The sequence below is a fragment of the Plectropomus leopardus genome, chromosome 21 (genome assembly GCF_008729295.1).
Source record: "Plectropomus leopardus isolate mb chromosome 21, YSFRI_Pleo_2.0, whole genome shotgun sequence".
Lineage (NCBI taxonomy): Eukaryota > Metazoa > Chordata > Actinopteri > Perciformes > Serranidae > Plectropomus > Plectropomus leopardus.
In genome coordinates, this window is record NC_056483.1 from 1,691,932 (window position 1) to 1,709,749 (window position 17,818).

Genomic DNA, 17,818 nt, shown 5'->3' on the forward strand with positions numbered 1-17,818 from the left:
GCTGTTTAAAATCTTTATGGATTATGGCACTTAAATATCACAGCTGTTGCAATGTGCAACCTAAATGCTACAGTGTATGGACTGTGCATGTCTAGCAAAGAGATTAACATATATATGACACACTACCTCCATGTTTTAGACTCTAATCCACCCCATAACAGAAGCTATGGGAGATAGGTACATATATACTCCTGTTTTGCATTGCAGTGAATGTAAAGAAGTATATGTAATATTTACTTATCGCGACATAGAATGGTGGAGAGAAATACATTTTAACTCACTGGTTTCCCTCATGCATCGTGCCAATTATAAAGGAGGAAATGAAGGCAAATACAGGTATCATCGTGCTCAATTCAAGTGAGCTTTTACCTTTTTTAATAGAGATGGCATTTTTCTCAGTTAGAGGCAAAACTATCCGCCAAGAAATCTATCACAACTTTGCAGAAAAGAGGTGTGATTTTCCAAGCTGCTCTAAAAGCATAAAAGCACCCAGATAAAACCAGATGCTTCTGGAAATCACAAAACAAGAGCACAAAGAATAAAAAAAAAAATACCACATTTCCTCTCTGTGCTTATCTGCAGTTTCCGGTGTCTAACCTGCTCAGTGTAGTAACCACGAGCTGTTTTTCTGACGATATTTATTGACTGGGATCTGAGTGGTGAAGTTGTAAAATCACTCCCTGGGTTATATATCTACAGTAATGAGGGTAAATATTTTATAAAGCCTTGGTATAGAATATACCGAAAAACAGATTACAGGAAAAGATGTTTTAAAAATGGCTTTAAAATGAGTAAAAAATGTCTCAGGCACAAAATAAAGCACTTAATCAGGATTTATGGTGTAGATTTAGTTTATTTGTAGTTCATTTGCCCCTGCAGAAAAATGGGTAAACAATTCAGGGTGACCCAGAACCTTCCCTGTTGTGCAGGAATACTCGACTTGCTTTGCCCAGGGGCCACTTTTGCAAAATGACAGGCAACAAGGGGCCAGTAATACACAAAATAAATAATCTTTATTAGTCTTAGGATTGTCAAACAATACATTTGGTGGTTAATCGCAAAATTTCAATAGTTAATTGTGATTAATTGCAATTTTTAATCACGTTTTCAATACCATTATTTTGCATTACACAACAGTTATCAAGTACATGTTTTTAACAGATTGTCTTAATTAGGAATCAAATGATGACCAAAAAACTGAACGAGGTAAAGGGACTACTGTGAAATGACCACACCATTTTTCCATCACCAAAGTTATTTAGCTTAAATTTGGAGTGTTATATGGCCTCCTTCCTGAGAGCTAGCATGAAAATGCTGGTACCATTGCATTTGATATGATACCAGTGTCATCACGCTTGCTTTAAAATTTGCGATTAACGCATGAATGATGACAGCCCTAATTAATAAATGAATTGCCCATTTTCCATCTTTGCTGTCTGCTCTCATCAGTGCAGCACCTGCACAAGTTTGGCGTACACAGGCCTTTCTAGGATTTTAGGACATTTGGGACCGAAGCCTCCTGTAGACTGTGAATTTTGTGCACTTATGAGTTTCGTGCAGCTACACTGTGAGACATGGATTTTAACAACATCAAGTTTGATGTATGCAGACTATACGATGACATCACCTACCGAATCGCATGCTACAACATACATCCATCGATGTCAACACAACATCATCGGCGTGCGTCATCTATCTACGCCGCTGCAGTGGTGAGAGAAAGTTGTAAACAAACAAATCGAGCCCTCGCTGTAGTGGCATTTATGTGTGTCAGAAAAAGTGAGAGGAGGAGGAGGAAAATGTGGACATGGTCGTGGCTGTGGAAAAAAAGGCTAAGTTGGCACAGCAGTTTTGCAGCGAGAGTTAAAAATAAGTATTAGTATTTATTAGCATTTAGCAGTGTCATGCTGATCAGTGCTGCATTTCTATTGGCTGGTTAGTCCTAACAGCAGTCGCACCCTTGGATGGTCATCCCAAATTTCTCACACTTTAGAGATTTTATCTCAGGCTGTCTTTGGACGACAACAGCCATCCTTGAACTGCTCTCATTGTACGACGTAGGACCACAGTTTTAGAGCCGCAACCAGAGATATCATCACGTTTCTGTCACAATGGTCATCATTTGTCTGAGACAGCCCAAAATCGCACAGTGTATACCAGTCATTAGGCTGAACCTCTGTAAGGGGTCCTGGGGTGTCCTCCCATGGCACCCAAGTTCTTTTTTGACAGTTTTTCATACACTCTTGCACCTTATTTGCATTTAAAGTACAAAAAAATCTCAGTTTGAATGAATTTATTTTCTTTGTTAATATAAAATAATGGTCGTGGGGCCACCCATCACCTTACTGAGGGCTAGATTTGGCCCCTGGGCCATAAGTTGAGAATCACTGCTCCCAGTTTTTGGCAACATTATGGCAGTTTTACACCTAACCTTATCAGGGATTGAGTTTTTGTACACCCTCACCTTTGATTTCCATTTTAAAGCCGGGCAGCAGGGGTGAACAGAAAGTCAATTTTATGTTTGTCAGGATTTTTTTGTGGCTAAAAATGGTCCTTTACAGACCTGATGACACCAGTGTCACTGCACTCGTGACATCTGTTGATTTCCAGTCAAAGCGCTTGTGAATTTGTGATTTGTGTAGGTATTTGTGTAAATTTGCACACGTGGGTTGTCCTCGCTCTCAGCATGTACGTGACCACACAGAGATATATTTTTCATCATGTCAGAGGGACAGCTTTTACTGAATGTATTTGTATGTATGTGTCGTGTGCTTATTGCCTTAAATATGTCGCACTGTGATGTAAAGAGCAGCCTTATCCTCTGTGACAGTATTTTAAAAACTGATGTTATCAGTCTTTACATGTCGGTAAGTGCTATTTTCAATATTGCCTTATTTATTCATGCTTTTTTGAACTCAAAGTGCATTTCTGAGCTCATAAAAACACACAAGAAAAGTCACGTGAACAGGTGTCTCATTTTCTGTTAAAAACTTGGCCTGTAGTTTGATTCATGCGTGCTGATATGAAGCCGTTTTCTTGACCAATGCATCCTCTGTGAAACGCTGCAGCAAAGTAACTTCAATAAATCAGACTGCCACCTCAGCAACAGCTCTGTTTGTCCGCTTTCCTCTGGAGTGCAGACTTTAACCTTTACACAAAGCACACGTTGTGCACACATTGTTGACTTTTTACTTTAACAGAACAAAACCCACAATTCCTCAAATTCGCAAATCATAACAACCTCACACTCAAAAACAACTAAGCTTACATAAGGATGCAAATTAATTTACACTTACAGTATATCACTGAAAAATGCATTCAGACCAGCACAAGTGTAGCAATAAGTTCTAACATAAACTTTAAATTTATATAAGAAGTGGCACAGTGTGTTCCCTGTGGCGACAAACTGACGTTTATGTGCTAGAAAAACACCCACAGGGTTTTCACACATGGTGAATAATTTAGATTGAGGCAAACAAACAGTTTATACCCCTGGAAAATAACTTTCGAAGCATGAATTCAATACTGCCTCTGGATCATCAGTGGGGCGTATGACACTGATTCATTCTGAATTTAATTACATAGAAAAGACCTTTAGGCTTCATAGATAGAAACACTGAAAATCTGCTGAACATCAGGGATGTTTTCTGATAAAGAAAAAGCCTCCTTCCATTTAATCCTTACAAGTTACACAAAAGGGATGGAAATGAAAGGAATCTGACAAAATTGAGGAAAGGGTTTCCTTAAGTGTAGCTACACCGGTCTGAAGAATAATGGCCATGTTTCATACTGTTTTCTGAAGATTTATCTGCTCTCCTTTTTGTTTCCTTTGACACTTCCAACACCGTCATACGCCATAAAAACTACAACAAAGATAAAAACACAAAGTTTGAAAAACAAACATTTTTCTCTCACTCTGTAACAGTCATTAAGCATTAAGCATAAATATGAAACAAATCGTACACTTTCTGTGTGCGCCTGTAGTGTCACATGTAGAATATTGTTATTCTGGAGTCGTGTGTTCGTCTGCAGTCATGTTGCTCTTACCCACAATGCTACTGACGTATGACCTCACCACACAGCATCACATGTCCGACAATGCCGTCAGCCGGGGTGTTGTAAATCTCTGCATTAAGTCTTTAACCAACAAGTACCTTTATCATACTTTTTACTATTTTTAAAAACTTATTTATCACATTTTAATGACCTTTTAGCAACTTTATAAACTTAAACCCTCATGAATTTATAACTGAAGCATAAGAACCTTATACAGTTCTAGTTAACACTTTTATTTCTATGAGTGTAATTCTCATATATAATCTCTGCTGTGATACTGAAACAAATCAAGCATCTATTATACGCACTCAGGAGTGAGTGATATGCATGTGAGAGCTGTATGGTGATTGTAGCCCTAAGCAGAATGAAATATTTAACAAATAGCTAGAAGCGGTGTTTCAGCATGCTGTTCTCAGTCATTTCAGATTGACATCCCCAGTTTGGTCCCAGTTGTATAACAAAATCGACTTTCATTCTCTTTCATTTTTCTTTTAAATGTGTTTTTACTGTAGCTCAATGGAACTAAAGGTCATCAGCAGTGCGGGTGGGCTTCATGCTGCCCCGGTAAGGTGCTGCACTTTGGGTTGTTTTGGTGGGACGAAGTAAGAAGGAATTCACTGTGAATATCAGCAGCCTCCTTCATGGTTTTTGAAGTGTAAAAGAATAAAGGCAGAACAAGCCCGCGCTTGGACACTTCCAGGTTTCCACTGGGAGTCACACTTGATTGATTTGGATAAAAGCACCGGCATACTGAGAAGGCATAGTGGGAATGGCAAAAAGTTGCAAGTAAAAGCTTTATTTTTCACCCGGAAACTTTATTTATTGTCTGGTGTCACTGAGATATCCGCTTAAGCAAGTCTTGTCGCAGTTACCTATTCCAGCCTGCTCGCTTCTGTCTCCCAAACTCCCAAAAGGCGAGGCAAATAAAAGACCTCTAATATTTATGTTTCTTTAGGCATACCTCCTACTCACTGCTTTTTGCAACACGCAAGCACAAAGTGTATTTTAGGGAGACACCTGGGATGTGGTGACAAAAAGTTTCTTTCGTTTTGATTGCCACAGGCTACAAAGCCAGCCCACAATCTGAGTTAGTAGGGTCACTCTTCCTATAGCGACGAGGAGGTTCATCTTTTCCCATTTCCATTACCATCAGCCTTCCCTTGTTAGGCCCAGCTGGAAGTACATCACATCCCTAACAGCCTCTGCTTCTAATGTTCATCAAAAGAGAAGCATGTTGAAGAAAGAAGGACATACAGAATAGAAATAGTGGTTAAGGGGACGGTTCACACCAAAATTTAAAAAATAAATATTTTCCCTCTTACTTTCAGCTCATTTGATAAATCTAGATTTTTTTTGTGTGTGTTGCCGAGTGTTAGAGATATCAGCTGTAGACCCAGCCAGCAGTTTTTGGTTCTAAAAATGTTCTGGGAATGGTACAATGCAACCAATGCTGTGTGTTAGTAATATTTCCAGCTTCAATTTTCTTTTAGTTCACAGAATGTTGTTCTGAAAGTTTGGGTAACATTCTCTATAAACATCTCATCGTGCCCAGCACATCCATCCATCCATCCGTCCATTCATCCGTCTGCATCCCTCAGTGTGTGTCCAATCATCACCAAAAAATGCAACAAAAAAGACAATAAAAAGCTACATAATCTTGTTTTTTATCCTTGCTTGAATCTTGGAGGAACATGTTTATTAGTAAATACATCTGTACACGTGTACATGGAGAAAAGGAGCAGGGATTAAGTGTCTTATTTGCATCTGTGGGCTGCCTGAACAGCATGTAATAAAGTATAGATTATAAATCTAGGACATTAGATGCCTGTAAAAAACGTGAAGACGGGTTTGAATGATGATCTCAGTGAACCGCCATAAATACTTGAGATTCCCATTGTCTGAATGTCAGAGCTGTCTTTACATGACAGTGTTGCCTAGATACACAGTCTGAAATGCCGCAGTAGAATTTTACAAACCATTAAACCCTCATAGAACAAAAACGTGTGTAGAAGATTCACTCTTTTTCTGTTTTGTTTTTCGTAAAAAGCTGCTGAGTAACATAGTTATCTTGGTCCAACTCAAGTTTTTCTTCTTATGGGTGTTGGGTTGAGCATGCTTTAGGAAAGCTACTACAAGGTACATAGGAGATTTAGCAGTCTTTTTTTTTTTTTTTTTTAATTTGGCCTTAAATCCTGCCACATCTTTTGGAGTGGAAGGAGGAGTTGAGGAGTCTCACAGCCTGGGGAAAGAAGCTGCTTCACAGTTTGGTGGTTCTGCAGTGGATACTTTTGCATCTTTTCCCAGATGGCAGCAGGGTGAACAGACTGTGGCTGGGGTGGCTGCTGTCCTTCAGACACCTCACTTCCCCGATGTCACTGATGCTCTGTAGATGGGAACCAGTGATGTTTTGGGCAGTTTTAATCACCCGCTGTAAAGCCTTCCTGTCCTGGGCTGTGCATGAACCATGCCAGTTTGTGATGTTTCCAGTCAGTATGCTTTCTAGTGCTTTTCTGCAGACGATAATCAGGATCTTGCTCCAGAATTTAGCCTTCCTAAGTTTCAGAAGAAAGTAGAGCCAGTGTGCTCATATGAATGAAGTAACATCCAGTTAAAGTGACAGTACACCCCAAAATCAAGAATTCATGGTTTTTTCTCGTAGTGCCATGTTTAGATTTAAATTGTTTTGGTGTGAGTTGCTGAGTGCTGGAGATATCAGCCGTAGAGGTTTCTGCCTTCTCAACACTATAGTGGAACTAGATGGCACTTGATATGTGGTGCTCAAAGAGCCAAAAAACTTCATTTAGGAAACTCAACAGCAATGTCTCTCCAGAAATCATGACCCAGTTATTTAAGATAATCCACAGACCTTGTCTTGAGCAGGTTCATGCAGGACATTTGTCATTCTGATGTCTTGACCAAGAGATTTTGAATCTTAATGGGACTATTCCTCGTTAAATATAGGTTAAAAAATAGAATTAAATAAAAATCACTGTGCAGAGAGGGGGCTGCTAGCTCCGCTAGCACCACTGAGCAAGCTAATGTACAGCTCCCCATTAATGTTTACATCTTGTGCTGTATAAAGCACGAGCCTCTCCTCCAGGTGTTGTGATACAGCTGGTGGTCGTAGTTAAGTAGAACGAAAAGTGTGTGATAGCAAAAAATTAATACCACAAAATACAGTCTGATATAATTTTGTAAATACTTAATACCCCAAACATAAAACTAATTTGGCCATATACACAGATTTTTTTAGACCTAACAGTGAGAACAGGTTGCGCACTGAATGACTGAGGAAAACATAAATAGATTAATATTAAAATGGTTGCTAAGTGACGCACAAAGTTGTGCAAGAACACAGGTTCCCCTTTCATGTTCCTGTACCAAAACAAAAACAGATATACATCCAAAACAGCTGGTCTTGCTAATTTTTGATACTTTGCACAGAAAATCCAAGAAACTGACAGAAAGCTAAATCACATTAAGATCCTCCGTGAAACCATGGTAAACTTTCAGCAGTATTTTTCTGCTGCTGATCAAGGTTTCAGCTAACAAAGCAGAGAGCTGTAGTGGAGCCAATTTGTCATCCAAAGTTGTTTTCTTTACAAAGACTGACAAAACAAATGCTGAATGAAAGATAGCATTGAGTCACAGAAGGTAGTGAAACAGAGAGAGCTGGAAGAGAGTTGGCTTGTTTAGAGGTGAACCTCAGTGAGCTGTGGTTCTTCTCTGAAAGCTAATGAACTGGATTATAGAAAAAAATCATTTACAGCAAGCCATTTTAACAGTTAATTATTATTTCTCCAGCTATGTGATGTTTGTTTAAATAATCCTAAAGTGAATGAGGTGCAGGAACTGGATCAGAAAGCATGCTGACAGTGGGAATATCCACCAGAGTTGTTGCCTGTGAACTAATTGATCATCCACTACCATAAACTGTCAGCAAAATTATTTTTAAAGAGTACCTAAACCCGCAAAATACATTTTTTTTTCAGTTGAAAAGCAATATTTATGAGTATCAAGTAGTGTTATTGATTGATTCAGGTTCAATTTGTGACATTTTCATGCCAAATATTAAAATTCTACATATAGTGACTGTGACTGCCCTCTAAATGTTAAAAACTGACTATTGCAATAAAATTTTGGTGGCAATTCTGGTATCAGGAGCCTGCTTTCCTCACCAACCAAGCCCCCTGTCACCTCCCCATTATCACCCTCCCCTAACCGACTACTTTATGTGTTTGTGCGAGTGGCAGGGAGGTTTTGTGGATCAAGTGGTGGCACGATTTGGTGACTGGGCCTGTCTTAGATCCCCTCCCCCCAGCCCTTCCCATTTTTTGAGACTTTTCACATTCCAAGGAGTAGCCACTCAAGCCAAACGTGGGGGGTTAGTTACTCACAACCGCAGACCACGTGTAACCAAACAGCCTGTTCTTACTCGTCAAATATGTCTGCTCTGTTAGTGCTTTTGGCGTACGAGCATATACATGACATTATTGAACAAATGTTGCATCTTACACCATTCTTGTCAATTCATCCAGAAAGTGTCTTTGTCTTCTTATCCATTATGTGATCTCTGAAATTGACTTCTGTCCTTTTCTTCAGGCTTCCAATTGGCCCAAATCCTCTTTCCGGTGTCATATTGATGAATATCATATTGAATACTTCGTCCCTCTGCTCCTCAGAGTTTTGTATATCATCTTGAAGCCAGACTGCAGGTTTCAGACAAATCCTAATAAGCTTGAGAGAAATGTCGGTATTACCAACTCGAAGAGAGCCTCGCCTGAATGCCCTCCTATGTATCACCTGCACACACATTACTCCACACAGCCAACAAATCAGCAGAAACTCCCTGAAATGGTCGATGCAATCGATCTTCTTAGTAGAGAATCATTCCTTACTCTTAATTTACAAGTGGAGGAGGTACTGCATCTTTTTTCTCCAGCACTACTGCAATTTGTCCTTGTGTGTGGACTTTAGCACTGCCTTACCGATGACTCTCATTCACTCCGATTGTCCCTATCGTGCTTGCCTCCTGGGGATTTGTGTGCACAGAGCTGCTGCTGCATCAAATTAGGCCATGTTGACTCTACTCTTGTCATCCCGAGCCACAGTAAATAATGCTGGAATTAACTTTCAAGTCAGGTCCTCTTAGTTAAGTTCATTTAATTGCGCAAAAAATGTAGTGTCCCTTTATATGAAACAGTAATTCTCTGACAGATATTTTGCAACATTGTGAGTTTTTTCTACTTACCCTTAATCCTTAATCCCATCAGGGAGAGTTAGAAGGATGAATATTTTCTGTTATTTTTCAGGCATTCAGTCTAAGCTTTTACAAACTGTACAAGGCACCAGATTACTTCAGGAAATATATGGACTTACTGTGTAGTTGAAAAACATTGTAATTTTAGTTTATCTTATATGTATGCTTGAATCTTTCAATGTTGTCAATGTTTGTTTGTGTAAATGCATTTGTTTATCCCCCAGTGTGCTTCAGAGTATGCAAGTGTTTTCTTGCTTGTGTGTGCACAAGAGAAGGAAGGGAGGAGAACTGATGGTGCCATAGTTACCATAGCAACGCATTGTGCAAGATGTCACATTGTACAACCTGTGAGTGGCCTTAAGAGTTCTTGTTTTTATCCTTTAAAATATAAAACAAAGTTCTTCATCAGTGCTCCTACATGCTCACAGGCATGCATGAAAATACAAAAGCTACCATAACATCAGGCAACAGGTAATGCCTTTGTGTGTGTGAGAGGAGGAGATTGCCGAGGAGAGAGGATTATAGCATACCTAAGGCAATTTGGACAGGAGAAGCCAGATTTCTTGTTTTGATAGTCAGCATTATTACTTACCTATATTATGACTTTAAAAAGAGTAAGGAAACTTTTAAGGTACAATCTGTTCTTTAGAAATGTAATCTATGATTTAAAAGCACAGTTGGTAATATTATTGGAATTATTTATTATTGGTATTATTATTGGACTCAATCGCCAGAAAAGTTTTGGCATTGTGTGTTTCTGAAAACGGATACATTTTATTTATTATGTAGCAGTTTTGTGGAGACTTTGCTTTTCTTGCTCAGCAACTCTCACCAAAACAATCTAAATTGATTAAGATAGGATGAAAATTATGTTTTTGATTCTAGCATGTGTCCCTTTAATATAAGTGCCTCTGAGTCTGTGATTACTTCACCAGGAGCCACTGTGCATATAGTTTCAAAAGTTCAAATTTTATATTAAACTCCCCACTAAAAATTGCTTAAAGTCCAGGCTAGCAATAACAGCTTATTCTTGCATTTTAACGAAATCTTCATTGATCAAAACATGTGAAAAAGGGACACAACTGGCCTCAGGTGAAGGTTCTACCCAATTAGTCTAATCAATATGACATTTAACTGCAGGGACACTAATCAACAAGCAGCATCCTGTTAGTGTCAGCACAAACTCATGCAGTGCACCCGAACATTGTAAAATAACTTTAGGCGGAGTCCACATTTGTTGGCATTGACTGAATTACAATGACGGGGCACAACAGCTGTCACTTGCAGATAGACTAATGGCAATTGTTTTCAATTGTGGAGATATTTGAAATCAGCAAACTTGTTTATTTTGTTCACTTTCAGCCGTAACTGTAACATGTAAAGATGTGTACAGTGGTCTGACCTATCTGACATGTCTGCTGTGCTTATTTTATGTACTGTGTTGTTTTGCTAGCATCTTTGATAAACCAAATCTACCAGCACTGAAGCTACGCAAAACACTGCTGTGAATGAGGCTGCAGCAAAATCTAAATGACAGTTTTCTGATGGCTTTTAGATGGCTTAAAACTAATAAATTGAGATTGAGTTTTTTCAGCCCTGTTTCATAATTCAACATTGTGATATGGTTTATAGGCTGATTTTTTTGGGACAATTTGTGTGAAATGATACATATGACACATGGAATTTGTCCATTTGTAGAAATGGGAAAAAAAAGTTTGGGTCTGGACTATTTCACCCACTTCAATGAGCTTCAATTCAGAGCTGGGACACACTGCAACAGGATATGTGATAGTGTCAGACCATGAGGATAAAGATTTATTTATTTATTTTATTATTATTTTTTTTATTATTTTTTTTTTTACAATTTTAAGGTTTATGGGGCCACAAAAAGGAGAAAATGAATCAGTACAGAACGTACATCCGTTGAAATGCCTTTGAAATGTCAATGATAAATCAGGTTTGCATGTAAAACCTTGTCACACAACTAGGAAACGAAGCATATTCATAGCTTACTGCAATTCAAACTTGATGTAATTTGATATAATAACCCAGCACAGCACACTGGGTGCATAATAATATGTACTTCACTTCTGTGTTGAGTCTGTAATTATCTGGCATACTTGTCAAACAAGATGTCATGCATTATTTACCACCCTTTAAAATGTGCTATGTTACTCATTCCGCTCCCCCCTCAGTTTTGTTAATGTATCAAAGGAATCTTCTAATCTTACTGACAGCAATAGGTTGGTAATTAGGTAGAAGTAATTTGTGCATGTAGACTGTTGAAGTAACCTCTGCTCTCCATAGTCATGGGTGTAAAACAATAGGCCCTTTTTAAATGTGGTCGGGCTGCGAGCTGCAGAATAAGACTGGCTGTTCTGGACATCTCTTAGAGGTAAATGTCTGACAATGTGAAAATAAAACTGCATGATACCGATAAAAGCTGCACATTAGCCACACTGACTGAGTGAAGCTTAATAAAAGTACATGTTGCACATGAACGTAGGCAAGTGACTGAATTCCCAATGGCTAATTTATGCTACTTTGCAACGCAGACACCACAGCTATCAAAACTGCTGTTAAATGAAAGCGAGAAAGTAATCAGTGTTATTTATCAGCCTGTCTCAGTATATTTTAGGACCATCTCATGAGATTCGTGGGCATGAACTGCCACTCAACATGCAAATGGTGGTTAAGGCTATTATCCACTGCCTCTGCTGCTGCCGGAGTGTGCATTCAGACTTCAATACCCCTTATCACAGGTAGAATATCAAGTCCAAAGGTTCTCTTATTCTTAACATCTTATTCTTATACCATTTGTGAACGGAGCTTTTTTTCAATATTTTTTTTCAACTTCAGCAATCAAATTGATAAATGATTTTCATGTTTAGGCACTCAAAGCACTTTTTTAAGTTTAGGCAAAGACACAGTCTTGGTTTAAAAAGAAAGAAGTTAGCAGTATTGTGAAGCATAAGTCACTCTATTAAATTGTATCAACCATAATCTCTCCCAGACTCAGTCAAAGGGATTTTGTTGCCTTTACCCACCCACTTAAGGGTAGCCTTTGAACTTTTTCAACCTGGACTTTGTTTTCCCTTGTTTGTGAGTCTAAGTAGCTAATGGGAACAACAATTGTCGAAACTGGTCCAGTGTTGAGACAGACTTCTGCAGCCAGCAGCAGCAAAACAGGCTGTAAGGTATTCCTTATAGGCCATAATCACAACTTAATGATCAAATGTACATCAAAGTTTTTGCCACTGACAGGGTGAGATCATACGTGTCTGAAAACATTATGTTTCTCTTTGTCAAAGAGTAAAATTCCTTTTTGTTTAACCAGCAACAGCCACAAAATAGCTATCATTAAACCCACCAGACCTCATTTAAAGAACAACATAAAAATAAACTTCATTCAAAGATAGCAAAAGCAAAGTAAAACTACAACTTGGTTTGTTTCTCCACTATTGTAACAATCACCAACTCTGGTTGAGTTGAAATAAACTCTTAATTTACCCAGTTAGATGTGAAAATATGTTGGCTTTATGAAATTAGTTTGTTTAAGTAAAGTCTGGTGGGTTTGGCAATGGCAGTTTCAAGTTTCTTTCTGGCTAAGCAAAGAGGCTCTCCCCTCTTTAACAAAACTTCTGTATTTGTAAAGATCCTTTTTCATAATGTTGTCACTTACAACAACAATCTGAGCCAGCCAGTGGCAAAAACTGACACTTTTATTTTATTTTATTATCTGTGAGCTCATTTTATAATTGCCCTTAGCAGTTATATTGCAGCCTGTTTTGCAGCACCACTAATTTAAAAAAATTGCTTCCACTCCTTACTTGACACAGAAGCATAGGTAAATAGAGTCCATGTTGGAAAACACCAAACGTACCCTTCAGTGAATCTCTATCTTGGGTGTATGGGTGGTGGGTGTACGGAGCATTGTAAGCCAACCAACCCACCCCAATGACCTCCTTAAAACTTCCATTCAGTACATAAATGTAGCACTTTCTACTACAGAATAAATGTTGCCATGGCAGAAATTATGTTTCCCTACTGAGAGTAATTGGTTTAAATAAGTCTAACTATATATACAAACACGTTTCTAGGAGACAGCATTTACAGGAGTGCTTGAGTTCATTCTTTTACTGGGTAACATATAACACGCATTTGTCAATTATGTGTCCCTGTAGCATGAAGCACCGAGCTAATTGTACTGTTTATGTCACAAGCCACAGTGCAGAGTTTCAATTCATTTATTGCTGCAGCCTAAACTTTGCAAAGACATAACAAGAATTAAGGCCACGCAGTTGTATGCCTTTGTGTGCCAGTCAGGTTGAGGTTTGTGATAAAATGGATGCTTCTCACATTCATTTTTTTCAGCACAGGTTCAAGGTTTCTGTCAACAATTTAGTTTCTAACCAAATATCTCCTCCTCTGTTCCTGACTTTTGACACTGAGCAATGGACTTTTGGATATGCAGCTTCACCATTGTATCCTTTTAGGCATTTGTTGGAAATCTGAGTGTATGATTTCTTGAGTTATGGTCAAAAAACATGTTTTATCAGGCTACCGTGACCTTGACCTTTCACCTTGGACCACCAGGTTCTAATCAGTTCACTATTGAGTCCAAGTGGACATTTGTGCTAAATTTGAGAAAATTCTCTCTCGGTGTTCTTGAAATAATGTTTTCACAAGACTTTGTGGAATGCAAGGTCACCATGACCTCGACCTTTGAATACCAAAATCTAATTAAAACATTTATGCCAAATTTGAAGAAACTCTAGGTCCTCATGAGAGAATATTTAACAAGAACAAGACTTATGCAAGGTCACAGTGACCTTGACAGTTGGCCTATGACATCATCCTTGAGTCCAAATGAAAGTTTGTGCCAAATTTGGAAAAATCCCCTCATGGTGTTCCTGCGATAAGGCATTACCTTGACCTTTGACCTATGACAACCAAAATCTAATCAATACATGTTTGAGTCCAAGTTGACATTTGTACTAAATTAGAAGAAATTCCCCAAAATATAATGCCTCCAGGCTTGACTATTGCTGATACAGAATCATAAAAACAAAGGAGTAAAGACTGTTGTTATTTTTATTTTTTTATTTTTTCTGGCTACAGAGCCTTTAGACTGGACTTTGGGGTCTGGCTCCCCGAAAAGCAGGTTTCTATGTCCAAAATGGGGTGGTAGAATGTACTTTAATGGGTTTTGATGTTGGATTATCAGTTTTTTAAGAAACTAGGCTCTCTGATTACAAGCTGAAGTTTGGTCCAATCACAAATGTTATTTTCGTGGCAGTGTAAGCTGAGAATATTTGTGATTGGGAGGAAAAGAGAGAGTTTAAAATACAGGATCAAGATAAATGTCCAAGGTTACATTATAATAGCTTATTAAAATCTAGAAATGCTAAATCAAATGCAACTGAAGTATTTTCCACAGTGGGTGTTACCTGGTCCCAGAATAATGGATTTTGTTTTTTCAAACCCTTTTTGACGTAGCTGTGTTAGACACAAAAGAAAAAAAAAATAATTCACAAGCTGTCATCTCACACCAGTGTTACCACTGTAAATGAAAGCATAGAAACTGATATTTGTGTGTGATAATCTCACAGATGAAATCAAGCCTGAGGGGAGTCCATGTCAATAAAACACCAAGTGTCAGTTTGTGCTGAAAAAGCTAAATTCCATTGAAATTACTGTGAAAAACCTCTCCAGCACACAGTACTCATTTAGTGGAAACGTACCAAACCTCTTTTGACTGCTGCTCCATTTATTCTGTCAACAAGTAATGCCTGTGAGCTGTAAATTCAGCATTTATTCAGCCTTTTATTTCTCAGAAGTAATAATAAGTACTGGTTCTGCTCTCAATGGTGCACCTGGTTGTGCTCGACAGAGCCTCCGGATGGCGAATGCTCAGAATGCAGAACAATCCATCAGAGAGAGACCTCTACCTCTCAGGTCACCGGGATCATAAATCTTTCTCTTGACAGGAGCTGACATGGTCATCTTCCCCATCCTCAGCTGCCCTGTGAACGCTGCTGGCATACTGATCATTTCCCTTGTCTCTGTTTTCTATTTGTTATTTATTATGTACTCGTACACTACTACCCAAATTATTAATTACCCACTTGGTATAAAGCAACCTTTTGTAATATTGAATTTTTAATAGGAAGCCAGTAAAACACAAGTTCCGATAAGCGCAAGAGGGCAATTAGTAAATGCTCCAGAAATTGAATACTTTAATACTTTTTTATGCACACAGAGGGCTTAGCGCTCTTAAATTTTGCTCACAAATTTATGTAAATCCGTGTTAGTGAGCACTTAGCTGACATTATACATTAACCACCCACCTGCCAGGTGTGGATTATCACGATGCTGTTTAATCAGCATCATTACTTACACAGATGTGCATTGGGCTGGTCACAAAAAGGCCACTCTAAAAAGTGCACGTTAATCACACAACATGCTGTCATCAACCCAATCCTCTGGAAATAACGTAAGCATTTATTTCTGCAAACCATGAACACGTCACATTAGCACATTATTTTGTTGCTGATACATTTTAACTTTGTGGTTAATGTATGGTTGGATTAAGGGACAAAAAACACTTAGTTACACTAAAAAAAAAAAAAAAAAACGTTTTTATAGGGAAAAAATGGCAGCCAAAATAATTCTCCAAACACAGTATTGTAAAGATGTTAACAACTTTACCAAACAACCTGTAAATTTAACAATTTAAAGCTAGTTCAATTACAACATTTTTAGACTGTCAAATTTACCCTCTCTATTTTGAAGACACATTTTTAATTTTTCTGTTATTCCATCATCAGGCACATTATGTGTAAAATAAATTTAAAATAAAACAAATAAAAAAAACCTCAAATTAAATTAAGAATTAAAAATCTACACATTAGAAAATCGTAAATATTTTCTTTTAATTGTCAAATAGCTGCCTTTGGCAGGTATAACACCTTTTTTCTCAGTGTCCTAGTGTTTATGCCAAAAACATTTTGTCATTGATTTTTTAGAGTGAACATCAGTAGAAAGGTTTAGGTTTTAAAGAACATTTAAATGAACACTCAGATGTTTTAAAATCCATTTGCAGGCTACATATTTATCTGTAAAGAATTGCATATGAATTTGTAAAATGTAATAGGATCCAGGATTAGGAGCTTGAGAGGCTAGTCACTCAGTCCTGCTTTCAGGCTAGTTTATGCTCAACTTAAGTGATCTTATCTCCTTAAAAAAGAGAGAGAAAATATGCATAACTCCCAAAATGTTCCTTCAAAAGCAAAGAATAGTGTCGCCTTTCTGAGTAGTTTTATTAGAGCGGTTTTGGAAGTCTTGGAAGATAAAACCATGCAGTATTTTTTAACAAAAAATAAAGGCTTACGTTATGCTTTGTGTTTTTTTAAGGAGTTTGCCTTGATGTTTGGTGCATGAAATAAATATTCATTATTCGAAAATGAAGGAATTTAAAAAAAGGGTAAAAACAGTGGTCCCTCACCAAGACAGAATCACCTAAGACGGACAACTTCGGGCTCTGAGTAAACTGTGAGTCATTGTCTCTTCAACGGAGCCCTGAAAATTAAAGTTTCCACAACAACAACCAATGTCAATGAGGCAAACAGCAGCTCAATGAAAACTAATCAAACAGGACACCGACGAAGAGCATTTTGTCTTTCAGTCACATGTTTGAATCTACCACCTGTGACTGGGAGCTTTAATGAGATGGATGAAGTAAACAAACTTGTTAACAGAGTTTCAGCCGAAAAGGGATTAACAATCACACCCGGCGCCTCATTAGTCGACTAAGCCAACAGCAGTACACACAGCAGCAACAACAGTGCTCAAATGAGAAAGACAAAGCTGTCAGCGCTTTAAACCAGCAGTCTGCATACGGTAGTATGCATTTATCATTTGGGTGCATAAATATGAGGGCAGGAGTGACTAATTCTGAAGTTAAAACAACAAAAATTTACCCCTGACACCTGCGGCATTCTGTGTGGACTTTTTGGAGATGCTAATTTGCACCTCAGACAGCTGCACATTATGACATCCCATCCAGGCTTTTTATGAGCAAGTAACTAGTCCATTTTCCTTAATATTTGCAATAATTACACCATGAGTACCTACAATAACAGGTAGCCTTAAACCCAGTATACACTGTGCGATTTTGTGCTGTCCCACACGAAAGATGACAGTATTTACAGAAACGTGGCGATATCTTTGGTCTAGCAGTGAGAGATTCAGAAATGTAAATGAAACCATATCTGATGCTTTTCTACCGAGGTCTGCTAGCAGGATGTCTGAGTGCATTTTATAGATGCACAACATGTGATTGTCTCGTGTCATTACTTCTTGTCACCAAAAAATGAAGCTCACAGTGAAATCGATTAGGGGAAACTTTGCCTTTAAACTTTTGAAAGTTTATTGAAGAAGTGCTTTTACAAGTGCATGCTGGGCTTCCATTTCAGCAAGTTCATGCTGAGACTCAGATAT

General features: G+C 38.2%; 1 protein-coding gene across 1 annotated transcript in view; it reads right to left on the reverse strand.

Moving 5' to 3' along the window:
- The window catches only part of LOC121960680 (cadherin-20-like), a 656,497-nt gene that overhangs the window by 231,544 nt on the left and 407,135 nt on the right, over positions 1 to 17,818 (reverse strand). The window lies entirely within an intron of this gene.